The following is a 17,090-nucleotide window of genomic DNA, read 5'->3' as shown; positions in this document are numbered from 1 at the left end:
TTAAGGACCTGGCATTGCCGTGAGCTGTGATGGAGGTCGCAGATGTAGCTTGGATCTGGTGTTGCCGTGGCTGTGGTGTAGGCCAGCAGCTGTAGCTCTGATTCGATCCCTAGCCTGGCAACCTCCATATGCTATGGGCGTCGCCCTAAAAAGACCAAAAAAAAAAAAAAAAAAAAAAAAAAAAGCCACAAACAAAAAATAAGCTCCCTGAGGGCAAGGAACTTGCTTTTTACTGAAGTTCTTCCCCTTCCCCTGACAGCTGGTATGGGTAATAGGTACCCAACAAATGCTGTCTCAGTCAGTCAGTCAGTGAGTGAGTGTATTATTTCTGAGCAGGGAGTTACAGACACTTCCTGCAGAATCTAGTGTTGAGGACCAAAGAGAAGAGGCTGAGAATGAGAACCAGTCACAGGAGGAAAAGCACAGCTGAGCACAGGGGGGATATGAGGAAGGGGATGGGGTGTAGTAAGAATCCTAGGAAATCAGAAGCCAAAATGGAGCCCTCGGTCTGTGGGAATAAAAAAAAAATTTTTTTTTCTTGTCTTTTTTAGGGACGCACCCGCAGCATATAGAGGTTCCCAGGCTAGGGGTCAAATCGGACCTGTTGCTGCCAGCCTACACCACAGCCACAGCAACGCCAGATCCGAGCAGCGTCCACGACCTACACCACAGCTCACGGCAACACCGGATCCTTAACCCACTGAGCGAGGCCAGGGATGGAACCTGCGTCCTCATGGTTCCTACAGATTCATTTCTGCTGCGCCATGATGGGAACGCCCGGAATAGAAATTCTTTAACCAGAAGAAACAACAGCCTCGACATCTGACTCTAAAAAGCTGGGCGCAAGAGGAAAACCCAAATAAGTACCCACCACTTCTGCTGGAGGAAGCAGAGAGGAAAAGCTATCGAGACTCAGCACCAAATCAGTATCTGGTCCATGGCCGGTATCTCTTCATTGTAGAGTCTGTACTAACTCTTATCTACTACATTCTTCACTGTGCTATTCCTCCACATTCTCATTTTTATAGATTAAAATCCTTTAATCTCGCTTTTCTATCAGACTACATCGTTCCATCAGTTCTAGCTCCTCTCTTCCCACATTCCAAATCCGTTCCCTTTCCACTTTCCTAAATAGAATTCAAAGAACCAAGAGCCCTTTGTAAGATCAGAAGAGTTTTCTTCCTGGTTTGGGTCCAACATTTCAGTGAGATTCTACTGAATGCTGAAGAGGATATTTGCAATGTTATGCTGGGAGGTTTCCAAAAGGCAACTTCAATTTGAGAGTTGTGGGCAGGCCAAGAGATGCAATTGAAAACATTTTGCACATAATTAAGGATTCCTGCCTCTAGGGTTCAGCTTTGCCCTTTAAGATGCAAGGCACGTCATTGTTCATCTGGGGGGAAAAAGAAACTTTTGGCCCCATCTGATGACCACTTGAATGGCTTAAAAATGCACAGTACGGATTTCCCATCGTGGCTCAGTGGTTAATAAACCCAACTAGCAACCATGAGGAGGGGGGTTCAATCCCTGGCCCTGCTCAGTGGGTTAAGGATGTGGCTGTGAGCTGTAGCATAAGTCGTAGACGAGGCTTGGATCCAGGGTAGGCCGGCAGCTACAGGTCCAACTCGACCCCTAGCCTGGGAACCTCCATATGCTGCAGGTGCGACCCTAAAACAACAAAAAAAGGAAAGACAGAAAGAAAGAAAGAAAAAAGAAATGCACAGCGCACCTGCCAGGAAATGGAGAAATTACACTAACAGAGTGTGTCTGAACACAGGGAGGTGGGGAAAATGGTAAAAGCCGAAGGCAGGGACATCTAAAGATGGAGATACAAATCTGACTATCTGACCAAGCTGGGAATCTGCAGGCCCGAGTATAGGGTGGGACCCACCCATGAAGGAGTGTCTAGGACAAGCAATGCCGCCCACAGGCAGTTCGCCACATCCAGAGTAGGTTGCCCAGGGTGCGGAGAGAGGGGAGGCCGTGGTAAAGTCCTATACTCTGGGGCTGGCCTGGAATTAGGATGCACATTCTGCTAATTCTACCAACTGTCCAGTAACCACTGGTAAATCAACGTAAATTGAGAGGATCCTGGCAATTCCAGTGGGATGTAAAGCCTTGGCTTTCCAGTTAACGAGCTGCATGATTTCCAAGGATATGCTTCCGCGCCTATTTCCCTCTCTGTAAAGAGAACTGTGCTACTGCTGTGATGTTAACACCAGTAGGGGGTTAGTATATATTTGCTCAATCAGTAAATAAAGGAATGCTTAACTGAAAGAATGATAAGACCTGGTAGACAATTGTTGTTAAATAAACATTCACTACTTTGACCTTCCTTTTTCCTTTAACTCTGAAGAACCTTTGTATTTTCCATAAGGTTTTCTGTTTGGCTTTTTTCTTAACGTATCAAATGAACGGCCATTTTATGCTAATTGTAAGAGGATGCATGTTCATTGCAAAAAATGAACGCATACATTCCATTTGTAAAGTGAGAAATATATTTGTATGTAGCCACTACATTTCATAAACTTTGAGGTTATCTCCAAATGCCAAAAAAAATACAAGAGAAGATATAATCACTCACTCTATCGTCCAGAGATATCATTATCTTTTGACATATTCCTCGAGACCTCTTTCATGCAGTGCTAATACCCAATATATAAATATATATATATATGTATTCCAAAAATGGAATACATATATATATATATATTATTTGACAAATTCTTTACCAATTTTCCATATAAATACGGCTACATCATGATTAATTTTAATAAGATTCAACTGGACAGCCATTCTATAATTTAACCATCCTTACTATTGTGTATTTATAATTTTTATACTTGGCCATTATAAACAGAGCTGCATTATAAATATCACTGTACTTGCACTTTTTTGAAGATGTTTCTAATTAGCTAAACCATGGTAAAGTCCTAGGAGTGGAATTACAGGGTCAGATATAGGAATATTTTGAAGCACTGAGTGTATATATATATTGCCCAGAAAGACTTTATCACTTTTTTTTTTTTTTGTCTTTTTAGGGCCACATCCATGACATATGGAGGTTCCCAGGCTAGGGGTCCAATAGGAGCTGTAGCCACTGATCTACGCCACAGTCACAGCAGTGCCAGATCCAAGCTGTGTCTGAGACCTACACCACAGCTCATGGCAACACCAGATCCTTAACCTAGTGAGAGAGACCAGGGAGCAAACCTGCATCTTCATGGACACTAGTTAGATTTGTTTCCGCTGAGCCACAACAGGAATTCCGACTTTATTATATTCTTATCAGCAATGTATAACTTAGACAAAATAGTATGCCTTTATGGTTGCCAAGTTTTCTCCATTTTTTTCTTTTGATTTTACTGTAGTAAGCACTGATGATAAAATATTTTCATTTTTTATGTGGTTTAATCTTCCAAAGTCGCAAATGTATCAATCTCTCCCTTTTTATTTTCAGTTTGGTATCTACATGTTTTTACACAAAAATCCTACAATTTTGAAATTTCTATTTTTAATACTAATAAATGTTTTACAGATTTAACACAAAAGGAATAGCTTTCTCATGTTAATACAAATTATTAGCCCAGAGCCTCAGATTATTTTCATTTGTAAAGAAATGTATTTTTGTGTAGGTAGCACATTAAAGATTTGGGGATTATACCATGATGGTAAAAACACAAAACTGAATATTAGACATCATCGTTCTTTTGCTCCCTCCTGTAAGAACTTTTATTTTGTTTATATTATATAGACATGGGGTTCTTGAAAAAAAATTTTAAACAGAGAAAAATTAGGGAAAAAACAGAAAAACATCACTGTATACTAATACCTAAGATAACCACCATTAATATTTTGAACATTTGAATGTATGTATCTTTATGCATATATTCAATATATTCATATGGAGACATATACATAATATATACACATATATACTTTTATATAAACAACTGGCTCTGTATCTGTCTTACCACTTCACTTTTTTTCCCCTAACCTTCCTGCCCCTCCCAAACCACAGAGCCAACACTGACAGCTTGGCTCCTAGGTATGACAACAATAGCCATGCAGAAGAGGAAAAACAAAACAATTTACATTAAAAAAAAAAAGAAAGAAAGAGAAAGAAAAAAACCCACACAGATACTTTGTCATTTTAAAATCTGGAATCTTACTACATATACTTCTCTGAATTTTTCTTTCTCTAAGCTACATCATAGAATTCACCCAACTGGTCTCTTTCCCAATTGGTCTAACTCACTTTTAATAGATACTTAGTATCCCTGAGTATGACTGTAATACAATTTATCTAGCCATTCCACTACTGAAGGCTATTCGCTTTGTTTCCAATATTTTGACACTATACACAATCATGGAATAAATATACTTGTGCATATAAAACCTTACTAACCAGTGCTTTTATTTCTAGGGAATAGGTTATCAGGAGTTGGGCTGTGTGTACACTCTCTATACACTTTTAATATTGATAGATATTAAAAGATAGTTTCCCCGAAAGATTATAAACATATAACATTCTCTAACAATGTTTGAGATAGGCTTCTAATAAAGTTGACCAATTAAATACTGATTTATCATTTATATGCTGAGGAAAAGAATTAAATACTCACTAATCACATTTATATTATTCTCCCCAAATTCTAATGATATTGTTTGTGCTACTTTTAATACTATATTTGTTTCCCACTAACACTTTTTTTTTCTTTTTTGACTGTCCCACAGCATATGGAATTCCCGGGCCAGGGATCAGATCTGAGCCACAGTTGTGACCTACACTGCAGCTGTGGCAATGCTGGATCCTTTCACCCACTGTGCCAGCTGGGGATCGAACTTGCATCCTGGCACTGCAGAGATGCCACTGATCTAGTTGTGCCACAGCAGGAACTCCTCCCACTAACACTCTTATCTAATCATTAAGGCCACTCAAGGGACACAGAAAATAATGTAAAGTTTTCCACCATGAATTTCAAAAGAAACATCTGAAAAATGCTGAGCACTACAATGACTTTAAAATATATTGAATAACTTACTGATGATCTACCACAGTTTTTATGCTGGCCATCTATACAGTGGAAAAAACTAAGTATGTACAAAAGTCACAAAGGAAACCAGGACCTTTCAAGGCCTCTCTTCCCAATCTATGAAAGAGGAGTTTTTTATGCAGCAGGAAGGCATTAATTTAGAGAATCTATTTTGAAAAGTTATAGATCCAAAGAGATATAATCAAATACTTAGGGAGAACCAAGGACCAGCTTTAAAATCGACTCAGAAAGCTGCTCCAAACCCAACGCAGCCTTCTGTCAACATCTTGGGGCCGGCTTATCATCAAGAAGCGCTCGATTCAGTCTGCACGACCCCAACTGTGGTTCTGCTCACTGCACTGTTTCCGGGCACTTACTTTTCTACAGGCCCCGCCAGACACCGAGTTTAAGCCCCTCTGAAACAGAGCTTTTTTTTTTTTTTTTTTTTTTTTTTTTTTTTTTTTTTTGTCTTTTTCTTGAGCCACTCCTGCGGCATATGGAGGTTCCCAGGCCAGGGGTTGAATCGGAGCTGTAGCCACCGGCCTACACCAGAGCCACAGCAACGCGGGATCCGAGCCTCGTCTACAACCTACACCACAGCTCACGGCAACGCCGGATCGTTAACCCACTGTGCAAGGGCAGGGACCGAACCCGCAACCTCATGGTTGGTTCCTAGTCGGATTCGTTAACCACTGAGCCATGACGGGAACTCCTGAAACAGAGCTTTTTGAGTAGTCACCTGCATTTGATAAACCCTACCCGTGGGCTCCCCAAGTACGCATCTTCCCCTTAGTTTTTTAAAAAGGTTTTCATCGTTCTATGCAGCTAAGAGTGTTAATGTCAGGGCAGAAACCGAAACACTTAGTCATTCTCATTGCTGCAAGAAGCTCATCATTGGCTGATGCCATTTTACAGGCTGTGAGTAAAAAAGGCAGGTGAATCCAATTCACTATTTGCTTTAGGAAAACTTACCTTTAAATAAGACATTGACAATTAATAATCATACCAAATAAAGTGGGAAGAAAAAATGCTAACCCAGACTATAACTTTGTAAAAAAAAAAAAAAAAATATATATATATGTTTCCAACCCACAGACTATAACTTTGTAAAATATATATATATATAAATATATATATACATAAAGTGTTTTGACAGCACAGAAATTCTTCATCAGATTCAGAATAATATTTTCCACATCATATAAAACACCTTATTTTAGCTTATAAGAGTGTGACTATTAATGGTTTCATCTGATGCTTAAAAGAGCAAGATCTTGATCAAGTAGCAAGGAAATTAAAATAACTACAGTTCAATCAAATTTCATTCAACAGCCTTAAATTAAATTTCTCATGTAGGAAAAAGAGAGTAACCAGCAAATTTTGATGTGTGTATTCATATACAGCACACCACTCTTCAAATACTGGGTCATTTATTTCAGGGAATATCAAATCACAATTATAGCAGCAAATAACTTAAGATCTCACTATAAACTCCTTGGCTTTGAATGTATTGGCTTTCATCCAAAAGTTTTAAGTGGGAAAGTCACATCAATGTGGTTTTAATCATTTTTCAACAAATAAAGGGTCGTTGATAAAACTCATGGTCATGAAAACAATTAACACCTGACAAAGGAAAGAGTTTTCGTGTTACATGCATTTCCCTAGACACACACTTCACACTAAAACATTAAAATGGGAGGGTTAGAGATTAAAATTCTCCTCAAAAGAGAATCCTTTTCTTGTATTTCCTGATTAGAAAATACATGTGTCTTTCAGACAGTTTTCCCCCACTTGTAAAAACAACTTGGGGAAAAAACTTTGAACACCAGTTTTAAATCCCCTCTGAGACAGAAGTAGGTCACACTTTCACAACTGATATGACTCTTAACCATGGAAAATCCTGAAGTTGTCAGTGGACTCATATAAGCAGTATTTTTTAACTGCTCTCAAAATTTCTGCATTAAAATTTTTAAAAATTCCCTAAAAGTTTCTCAGTAGGTGGAGGTTCCCAGGCTAGGGGTCAATCGGAGCTACAGCTGCTGGCCACAGCCACAGCCACGCCAGATCTGAGCCATACACCACAGCTCGCAGCAGTGCTGGATCCTTAACCCACTGAACAAGGCCAGGAATCAAACCTGCATCCTCATGGATGCTAATCAGATTTGTTTCCTCTGAGCCATGATGGGAACTCCTCCGTAGGTGGTTTTCTTTTTTTTTTTTTTTTTTTTTTTTGGTCTCTTCTAAGGCCGCACCTGCCGCACATGGAAGTTCCCAGGCTATGGGTCTAATCGGAGCTGTAGCTACCGGCCTACACCACAGCCACAGCCACGCAAGATCCAAGCTGTGTCTGCAAGCTACACCACAGCTCTCGGCAACGCCGGGTCCTTAACCCACTGAGCGAGGCCACGGATACGAACCTGAAACCTCATGGTTCCTAGTCGGATTGTTAACCACTGAGCCACGACAGGAACCATCACTAACTAAAAGACAACAAGGTGATTTCAGATGAAAACTAAGCCTTTCCTGGCTAATTAGAAAAAGGCTTGCTTTCTTTTATTTTATTGTTGGCTCAATTAACTAAATGACTCTGCACCACATTTCAATATGGTACAAAGTAAAAGCCCTTTGCAGGCTGACATCTCAGGTAGCTCCCAACTCATGCAACTTGCCCTAAAATTTAATGTTATAGGAGTTCTCTTAGGGTGCAAAGGCTTAAGGCTCCAGTGTTTTCATAGCTGTGGTGCAGCTGAGAACTTCCACATGCCATGAGCAAGACCAAAACAAAAAACAGAAAATTAATTTTATATAGGTATGTTTTTTGAAACTGGTCCACAGAATTCTATGACCCATATGTACATGAAGTACTGACTGGGTTTGTTTGTTTTGGTGGCACTTGTAGCAGGTGGAAGTTCCTAGGCCAGGGGTCGAACCTGAGCCACAGCAGTGACAATGCTAAGTTCTTCATCACTAGGCCACCAGGGAACTCCACGTGTTTCATGTGTTTCACTGCTGAAAATACCAGAAAATAATTTGCTTTGCAATATCCATTCTATCACCATTTGACATTAAACAAAAAACTAAACACTAATGGAAATTATATAAGAAAATTTTACTTAAACCCTGGTGCTTGAAGTAAAACATACTTTTGGCTGTTTTTATAAAACAAACAAATGAAATACAGTTTAATAGCAAACTTTGGGGAGGTACCTCCAAGTCTGGCTTCTGTTAACTATTTGGCTCTTTAATATGTATACAGAATAGGAGTTCCCGTCATGGCACAGTGGTTAGCAAATCCGACTAGGAACCATGAGGTTGCGGGTTCAATCCCTGGCCTCGATCAGTGGGTTAAGGATCCGGCGTTGCCATGAGCTGTGGTGTAGGTTGCAGACTCGGCTCGGATCTGGCATTGCTGGGGCTCTGGCGTAGGCCAGGGGTTACAGCTCCAATTAGACCCCTAGCCTGGGAACCTCCACATGCTGCAGGAGCAGCCCCAGAAAAAGTATACAGAATATACATACATATGTATATATGTTTTTATGTTTCATTTTTAGTGAAACACTCCTGGTTTCAATACCCATGTTGTTGCTAGTTCTATGTAATACACTATTATATAGAAAATTATCAGTCTAAATTTGTTTAGGAAAAACATGCTTAACTGGAGAGAAAGACAATTGAAACATTTCTACAGAGTTTTCAAGAAGAACTCTGAGGATAGGGGACCCTATGCCTAAGCCTTATGCTACTTCAAAATGTATGGCTCTGAAATTCTCTGATAGGTGTCACAAGTGCTAACCATATGGTTCTCAACTATAATCAGGGGAGATTTTTTTTGGTACAGAAAGAGATAAAAAGGAAGAGAGGAGAAGCTGTAGATCAAAAAGAAGGAAAGGAAGGTAGCTTGTGTAAATGATTAAAAAACAAAAAACAAAAAAAAAAACCTCTCAAGTAGAAACTAAGCTATGAAAGGAAGAAGGAAAAGGACACCACTAGCTGCATAATTCACCTCCACTGAGTTAGGAGAGCAAGGCTTGTGGCGGAAAGAGGCAGAGCTGTGGGCACAGCAGCTCAGACCAGAGGCTGCTGGAAAGGAAGTCACAGCTCAGAGAACAGCAACCAAATGGATTTAGTTCCAGGTGCAGGTACGGGGGGGTGGGGTAGGACTAGAAGACTTAAGTTTTTGCCAAATACTCATCACTAGTCAAAAAATAGAATTGGGTTTTTTTTTTTTTTTTTTTTTTTGTACTTTTGCTATTTCTTGGGCCGCTCCCGCGGCATACAGAGGTTCCCAGGTCGGGGGTTGAATTGGAGCTGTAGCCACCAGCCTACACCAGAGCCACAGCAAAGCGGGATCCGAGCCGCGTCTGCAACCTACACCACAGCTCATGGCAACGCCGGATCATTAACCCACTGAGCAAGGGCAGGGACCAAACTCGCAACCTCATGGTTCCTAGTCGGATTCGTTAACCACTGAGCCACGACGGGAACTCCCGGATTGGTTTTCTGATTCCCAGCCTGCAGATTTGTTTATTTGCAGGAGTGCAGTGGAAACACATGTGATCGTCGCTGACATACTGAGCACAGTTACAGAAAGGGAGGCTGGGCTAGCCACGGGGACAAAGGCTTCACCCCAATGTCGGAGGAGTCTCAGCAGATATAAGTGACTGGCCAGCATGACAATGACCTAGCCCGCCTCTTAGTGCTTCATCAATTGTGGTCTTAACAGAGTAATCAAACAACACACGTAATTGAACGTGTTCTGACAACTAAAAAGGAAGACTGCACACCCATCCTGCAAATTCTACCTGATTGACTAATTTCTCTCCAATGTAAACAGCTCTGCCCTTATATTCTCTGCAGGCTCCTTTCTATAAATTCCATGGGTTCGTGAATTTGTCCTCTCATTCAACAACTGTTTACTGCATTTGTCCTGTGCAGTGGGCTCTATTCTAAGGGCTAAGTAGTGAGATTAATAAAATGACTGTAATTTTATTTTGTGCTCATCCATATTTTCTGCTTTTGCCACAATGGGATTATATTGTTTATATCACTTTCAAAGCTAAATCAGTAAGAACTCACTTTTATACTTCTCCATGGTAGCTAAAAACTTCTCCATGGTAGTTAAAAACGACAGAAATCTTAAAGGACCGTTACTTGAATGCCTTTCCCTCTACTGAAGACTCACCAGGCATTACGGTGAATGCTGGTGTTTACAGTAATTTCTTAGTGAACAGTTGGGGAAAACGATTATATATATACCTATGTATGTATATATAGGTACATATACAAATACACGTATGCGTGTATATATAATATATATTTATAAATATACACACACGTAGAAATAAGAATATATTAGTCTAAAATGTTATCAAAATAGCTAATTCAATACTATTTAACGTTCTTGGCAATAAGCAACTGTAGAAAGAAATAGGAATAAATAAAAATGCAACAAAAGAAGGAGGAAGAAAGACCTAGTGAATCTTGACTACAGGTCTCTTCTGGACAGAGACAGGCACTGATTTATTTTTAATGAGGGCTGACATCCGTTAAGTGCATGCTATCTATGGTCGCCACTGTTCTAAGGCGTTGACTTAAACCATCTCATTTCATCCTTAGGGCCTGCATGTGGGAGGGGGCAGCCTGCGTGCCCAGCATTGCTGGAGAGACCTTGATAAATAAGACGGCATATGGAGCTTCCACGACATCTGTGTGAATAATTACGGGCATGACGTAAGCAATGGGGGGGGGGGTCCAACCTGGTCTAATGAGCCAGGGCAGGCCCTTTTTTTTGGCTTTTTTTGGGGGGGGGGCTTTTTAGGGTCACACCCATGGCATATGGAAGTTCCCAGGTCGGGGGTTGAATTGGAGCTATAGCTGCCAGCCTACACCACAGCCACAGCAATGCCGGATCCAAGCCGAGTCTGCAACCTACACCACAGCTCATGGCAACATGGGATGCTTAACCCACTGAGCAAGGCCAGGGATCGAACCTGCATCCTCATGGTTACTGCACACCCATGGTTACTGCACAGTCAGATTCGTTTCCGCTGAGCCACGACAGGAACTCCCAAAGGCAGGCCTTCTTGAGGACATGTCATTTTGAGACTTGAAGAAAGGTTACTGAGAAGAGACAGTTCTCACTTTTAATTGCCTTAACTTCCAGATTTACTAAGAATCTGCACATATTATGCAAATACACATGCACACACACAAATTAGCAATCCAGGACTCTTCTCCGAGAATCTTTTTCTAGCTAAATGCAGAAGAAAAGCTGTTCTTTCATGGAGTAGGCAGGCCCATTACCATGAAGAAACACAAAAATGTTTGGACTGGCACCCGCTGGGAAGAATAAATTATCAAGATAACCAATCAAGTGTTCATATGAAACAACTTCTTTCAGCAACCAAAGCTCCAATATAGGTCAAAATTATTACAAAAATATGCAGCTATGTAAATAGTGCTATTTACATGCACTAACAACAAAAGCCATATAAGGTATGTCTCAACTTAAATCATAGGTTCTCCCTCAGAAAGATTCCCAGTCATTCTAATTCTCTTAAGGATAAAGACCAATCAACAATATGTAGTTATTATTTAAAAAAAAAAAAAAGAAAGAATAAAGGGGAGTTCCCATTGTGGCTCAGTGGGTTAAGGACTCAATGCTGTCTCTATGAAGATGTGGGTTCAATTCCTGTCCTTGATCAGCGGGTTAGGGAATCCCGTGTTGCCATGAGCTGTGGTGTAGGTCACCGACACTGTTTGGGTCCCGTGTTGCACGTAGCCTCAGGGAATTTCCATATGCTGCAGGTATGGCTGTTTAAAAAAATATATTTATGCCTAGCCATCTAACACCTTTGATTCCATGATACCATATCAGCAGGAGCATGAGGAGGGGCAGACAAAGTGTCCCCCACCCCACACCCCCAACCCCAGAAGCCCTTAAGGGAGGGATGGGGCTAAAAGCACAGTCGGAATCCAGAGCACCGCCCGCAAAGGGTGAATATATTTATACTTTCGCATCGCTTCCAGGGAATTTTGAAAATGGATAGATTCCTTATCCATAGTAATTTAACCTTAAAAACATGCTCACTTCAGTTTCTTTTGATGCTTATTTCTCACTAATGCAAATACCTGAAAATACAAAAGCGCACCTGAGAAGATGCACAGGGACAAATCAGCCAAATGTGTGGGACATCCACATGCACAGGAGAAGACAGACGTGAACATTTAAGCCCAGGAGAGATGGGTGCAGAGATAAACTCCAGAAGAAGAGATTAGGAAGGAGCAGAAAGAGACAGACACCTGGAGGGATGTGAGACAGACAGGGAGATAAAAACCAACAGATAGAGACAGGGAAACAGGAGTCACACCATCTCAAACCAGAGTCACGTCAACCTGGATTCAGGATGTGCTGGTTCAGAGTGCTGCCAAACGCTGAACAGTAAATACCTAGCCCTCGACATTCTCAAAAGGTAGGCTCGGTAATCAATCAAGAAGCAGCAAAGGGGATCGAGATATGACACACCCAAATATGCCACTCTGGCATAAGAATTCGTTTAGGCTGAAAGGCAACTGGGTTCCTGAAATCCTGGATCTACCTAAATGCAGGAGCTCTCAGAACTCACCTGTCATACACTCTGTCCTTGGCAGCAGTTCCAACCTCCCCTTCTTGGAGAAGAGAGGTCAGTGCCACAGGCAGACAGACTTTGTTTTCACAAGGAATCATATCCACCATCTATTATTTTAAGGGCCCATTTCCAGGGACTCCCAGTGACTTCCAAGAAGTCATTTGCTACCCTCTCTTCCTCCCTTTAGCATCCTAAATGAGGGAGAGACCCCAACTCCTCACCACTCCTTTACGTTACTGGGTACCACAGGTGTGTGCACCGCGCACAAGTTAATACATCTGCATTTATTTCTCGCTGGCTAATCTGTCTTCTGTCAGCCTAATTTACAGGGCCCCAGCCAATAAAGCTGTGATGGGTAAAGGGGGAAAAAAGGATGTTTTTCTTCCCCTAGAGGAGCAAGGTAAAATTTTTCAAGAAAATGCATGAGCTCCTTAGAAGCCTTCTAATATTAGCGCAGCCTTATTTCAGGTGCAGAAACAGACCCAGGGATCTCGCGTCCAGCCTCCCTGTTCAGACGGTGGCCCTAGGCCAGTAGTAACTCCTCTGAACAGACCTGGGTTCTATCTGACTTGCTGTGTGAGTCCCTCTGGCCCGGAAGCCCTACAGATGGCCTGATCCCCCAGGGCAGCAACTTCGAGGGAGTTCAGGTATCACCTCCTCCAGGAAGTCTTCCCCCCCTGCTCCTCACTAAGGATGGTTTGGGTTCCTTCCCTACATCAAAAAAATAGTCCGTACATGTTATCGTTATGCTCCAATGGATGATCCCCCCACTGAATTGATTCTTTAAGGGGAGGAACTGGGGTCCATTCTTTTGTTTTCCCAGAACTTAACACAGGAAAGCACAGTCAGTGTTTATGAACAAATTCATTAAAATGATCGCAACCATCAAAGGTAGACCTACAACTAGAACCAGGTGTCCCAGTTCTGGTCTGGGGGCGGGGGGGTCCTAATTTCAACTTGAGAGCATATTAAACTCAAAAGTAGCATGCAATACCCACAAGGAAATTTCAAAAAATATACAAATCATTCTAACACCACTTAAAACACATACCAAACACAATCCCGAAACAACCATAACTGCCTTTTCTGTTCTTCTCAGAAGGGTCACACCAGACCCTTCGGAGAAAAAGGAAAAAACAAAACAAAACATCCCACTATTCATCTAATTGTGGACTATTATGTAATAGGGAGATAGAAGGCACTGTTCCCAATCCAGCCTATAATAAACCAGACCCTTCCGCAGGATGATTGACAGTCCTTGTAATTTTATCACAGGGAGAACAATAATAGATACTATTTTTATTCATACCAGTATTTAATCCTTTTTCCTCAGTAATATACTGGATGGCACTAATTTCTATGGGTTAATTATATATTCCCTCAAACAGAATAGGTTTTTCTTTAGCTTTGTTTTATTGAATTCACAGAGCCATCCCAGAGGAATAGCACAGCCAAAGGAAATTCATTTCACCAACGAACGACCAACTTCTCTTCTGCAGCAATGTGCCTGGCAAGCAAGTCTTCTCTCCTCTACCCTCTCAGTTTTACACAGAACCTTTGCTTTGCTTCTGCTTCTTCCTGTTTCTAACGCTGTGTCGTGTCTATTTTGTGCATGCTGACAACCAAACATTTAACCACAGGGATGCAGACTTTCACTTTCCCTAATGTCTTAGAGCAAACAGCAGGCACCGCCTTGCTCATGGTGGGTGTTTACAGAGCGTTCACCAGCCTTAACGGCTATACCGACATAGTCTCCCTAGCAATCCTTTGCACCTCCTATCACTTCTTTGGCTGAACTGTTCCTTCCAAAGCAGTTTCCAGGCTTCTCGGACACCTCTGACTCCTAAGAACCAGGCTACAGCAAAGAGAGACAGACGGACTCGGAAGCAAAGAAAGGGAAGTTCGCTGCTTTTACTCCCCAAATGCTGGTCCCCCAGCCTCTAGTCACACCTTCCACAAATGTTTTTGTTTGCAAATACCGTCCGCCAGACACTAATGGGGGTGCGGTTCTCACTGTTCACCCCAGCTGACAATGGAAGGGAGTATTTTCTTTTTTCTTTTCTTTTCTTTTTTTTTTTTTTCGTCTTTTCTAGGGCCACTCCCGTGGCATATGGCGGTTCCCAGGCTAGGAGTCAAATCGGAGCTGTAGCCGCCAGCCTACGCCAGAGCCACAGCAACGCGGGATCTAAGCCTCGTCTTCGATCTACACCCCAGCTCACGGCAACACCAGATCCTTAACCCACTGAGCGAGGCCAGGGATCGAACCCACAACCTCACGGTTCCTAGTCGGATTTGTTAACCACTGAGCCATGACGGGAACTCCTGGAGTATTTTCCCAAAATGGAATTTTAGAGATTCCTTGTAGCATGACAAATATTTATTTTATGAAGAAATTTCCAGCTGGGCTTTACTTGGGCTGTTAAAAGACAGCCAAGGTAACTATTCCTCAAAGACATCTTACTTAACTGCCTTAAAGAGAACATAGCTCAGGATGGCCACCATCAGCATGTGACAGCTTTCTGGTCCTTCCTTCTTACAATTTACAGTGTTTATCACTCATACAATGTTGACTGGTGCATTGATTACTGGAAACATCTGTATTAATACCAGAGCAGAGAAAGTAACAAGCCAATGAAATTCTGTCGGAGCTACCATGGCGATGAGGTATTTACCTAACATCTTGGCTTTAACTCAGGAAAACCAGTAAAGAAGGCAGGTCAGGGAGTTCCTGTTGTGGCTCGGCGGTAACGAATCCAACTAATATCCACGAGGACGCGGGTTTGATCCCTGGCCTCTCTCAGTGGGTTAAGGATCCGGTGTTGCCATGAGTTGTGGTGTAGGTCACAGATGCGACTTGGATCTCGTGTTGCTGTGGCTGTGGTGTAGGCCGGCAACTACAGCTCCGAATGAACCTCTAGCCTGGAAATTTCCGTGTGCCGAAGGTGCAGCCCTAAAAAGACAAAAAAAAAAAAAAAAAAAAAAAAAAGAAGGCAGGCCAATGAACTAGCCATCATAAGTAAGGAAAATGGATGGTTGCCTGGAAAGGGCTGTCACGTCCATGCTATAGAGCATCAGGGGCAGAGACAAAGGCCAGGAAGCGTTAGCGCCTTTCTAGTTCTTGATCATCATCTTCAAGCACTCTCTGACGTTTCCTGACGTGGAAGAGGGACACCGATTTACATTTTGGTACAACGACATAATTTATTGTGCATGATCTATCACTTAAAGGCCCTGGGAATGCTGGTCAGTATTTGCCCCACTACCATTCGCAGGCAGGGAGGCGGGCTGCAGCCCCTCATGCTACTCCGCCCGCCTGCTCTGTGACCTGGCGGCTGGCCCCCTCTCCTCTCCGTGCCTCTCTACTTTCCGTCTCCTCCTGAGGTTCCCAGGAGAGCATTTTTCCTCTGTCCCATTCCATCGACAGCATAGGCTCAGAGACGCTGGTCTGGATAAGAGGGGCTTTCATTTCACAAAGTTTCCCACTTGATCAGACTCTTGACCAAGCTGCATTAAATAGCAAATAAAGGGAGACCACATCTGCATGAATTAAAACATGTCCCCTTCTTTTAGGAACGAGCATCAACAGAACTTCCCACTAAGCAGGCATCATTCCCAAAGGGCACAGTGACGGCTCCAAGACGCTGAGTACCAGTCAGTCTGAAGCAGAATCTATACAGTTCAACCATCAAACTGGTCACCTCTCAGCTTTCTGCCTCACTTCCTCCACAAGACAGCGTTTCATGCCCACGAGGCCATGTCAAGAAGGACAGTCTATAAAAATCTGAAGGTGGCTGGAAAAAGTTATAGATGGTGAAACTCTTCGTCTGACACACTCCCCACGTGCAAGGACAAGGGTGAAAGGGAATGTGCAGACTCCAAGACGGGCTGATGAGGGACACTGTTTGCACAGTGGCCCACAGTCCAGCTATTCAAAGGCCCTTCTTGCTGAAGAAGCAAAGCAAGAAGGAAAGGATTCATTTGTTCAATGAAAACAGACTGAGCACCTGCTATATTCCAAGCACTGCTCTAGGTGCTAAAGGGACATGGTGAAGGACCAACGAGAAAAAAGCTCGCCTTCACGGAGCTTCTCAGTTGAGGAGACAATTCAAAAAAGTCAATGGGGAGTTGCCATCGTGGCGCAGTGGTTAACGAATCCGACTAGGAACCATGAGGTTTCGGGTTCGGTCCCTGCCCTTGCTCAGTGGGTTAACGATCCGGCGTTGCCGTGAGCTGTGGTGTAGGTCGCAGACGCGGCTCGGATCCCACGTTGCTGTGGCTCTGGCGTAGGCCGGTGGCTACAGCTCCGAATTGACCCCTACCCTGGGAACCTCCATACGCCGCGGGAGCGGCCCAAGAAATAGCAAAAAGACAAAAAAAAAAAAAAAGTCAATGTACAGAGAATGGCAGGTGCTATGGGGAAAAGACT

General features: G+C 42.5%; 1 protein-coding gene and 1 long non-coding RNA gene across 6 annotated transcripts in view; both read right to left on the bottom strand.

The window, feature by feature from the left end:
- PIP4K2A (phosphatidylinositol-5-phosphate 4-kinase type 2 alpha) overlaps window positions 1-17,090 on the bottom strand; it is a 184,728-nt gene that overhangs the window by 127,026 nt on the left and 40,612 nt on the right.
- Window positions 10,847-15,594, bottom strand: LOC146399543 (uncharacterized). Of its 2 annotated transcripts, XR_014818036.1 has the most exons (3): window positions 15,510-15,594; window positions 11,787-14,897; window positions 10,847-10,964 (listed from the first exon to the last, which is right to left on the bottom strand). It is a non-coding gene; the product is annotated as an uncharacterized LOC146399543 (long non-coding RNA). The 2 variants fall into 2 exon arrangements; XR_014818035.1 differs by lacking the exon at window positions 15,510-15,594 and having other exon boundaries at window positions 11,787-15,368.

Source organism: Sus scrofa, chromosome 10 (genome assembly GCF_054392235.1).
Source record: "Sus scrofa isolate SSC_HxYL_T2T_F1_AM1 chromosome 10, Sscrofa_HxYL_maternal_Yorkshire_Landrace_v2.0, whole genome shotgun sequence".
NCBI classification, from domain to species: Eukaryota; Metazoa; Chordata; class Mammalia; order Artiodactyla; family Suidae; genus Sus; species Sus scrofa.
This window is presented reverse-complemented; position numbering and strand designations above follow the sequence as displayed.